We start from the raw sequence: 1257 nt of genomic DNA on the forward strand, positions 1-1257 counted from the left end.
AAAGCCTTCCAGAAGTCCAGGAAGACTATGTCCACTGCTACCCCGGCATCTAATGATCTGGTGATCTGATCATAAAAGGCCACCAGGTTGGTCTGACAGGACCTGCCACTGATGAACCCGTGTTGGTTGCCCCTAAGCATGCAGTCCCCTGTCGGCCCCTCATGGATGTGTGCCATCCATGTCCACACATGGTCCATCCTCCCCCTCTATGCTGCACTGGTCAGACAGTAATGTTGTAGAAGAGTGGATTATCAGTCAGAAAGTAAATTTGGTAAATAGGCGAACATGCCATACATGGTCATTAGCACTACATCACAGGTTTTGGAGGGTTGATACTTTCAGTGATGGGCAGGGATCCTGGTTTTCTCTGATAAAAAAAAATTAAAAGTCCCCAATTTTCAGATTTAAAAAAGTAACCCCAAATCCACATTTTTCCATGATTAAAATGAAACACCAGTAATATGTATATATCAAAATGCAAAATTAAATGAAACACCACTAATACATACATGTACATATATATACGTGTGTGTGTATATACAGTAGAAGTTCTGTAATCCGGCATCTTACAAGCTGGCATGCTCCACTAACCAGCATGCCAGCTTGTAAAATAAAGTGAAACTGGAAGTACCCACCATGGCACTTCTGGTTTCTTCGAGTCCCCATGGCTAGGGGCAAAGCAGCCTGTGCTGCTGAGCTCCCACAGCCTGGGGGCATAAAAGGCTGTGCAGGGCTGTGTAGGACCCACCTCCCTGTCCCATGGGGGCCCTATGGGAGGGGTGGTGATGCCACAGGAGGGGCAGTGGGATGCCCCAGACGCACTGTGAGAAATGTTAAATACATCCAATCCCTCCAAAAGTTCCGTGACTAGTTCCTCACTGACCCTTCGCCTAGGTGCACCACCCCAGGGGCCTGAGGGGGTCTAGGTGGGGTGGGGGGGTGATCTGTTCCCTGCTCAGGAAAATGGAGGCAAAGAAGTTGTTAAATAGGTTAGCTCTGTCGTCTGGTATGACAACCAGATTTCCTAGCGTGTCTTGCAGGGGCCTCATGTTACTGTATGTATTTTTGCTCCCTATGTATTTAAAAAAGGACTTCTTGCTGTTCTTGATCTGGGAAGCTAGTCCTAGTTCCATCTCAACCTTGGCCTTCCTGACTGCCCTCCTGCATCCCCAAGCAACCGCAGTATAATCCTCCCTGGTGATGGCCCCTCCCTTCCATTGGATGTGCACCTCCCTTTTAGCTAGGAGACATTCTCGG

Source organism: Gavialis gangeticus, unplaced genomic scaffold (genome assembly GCF_001723915.1).
Source record: "Gavialis gangeticus isolate Ggan-Ray unplaced genomic scaffold, GavGan_comp1, whole genome shotgun sequence".
Lineage (NCBI taxonomy): Eukaryota > Metazoa > Chordata > Crocodylia > Gavialidae > Gavialis > Gavialis gangeticus.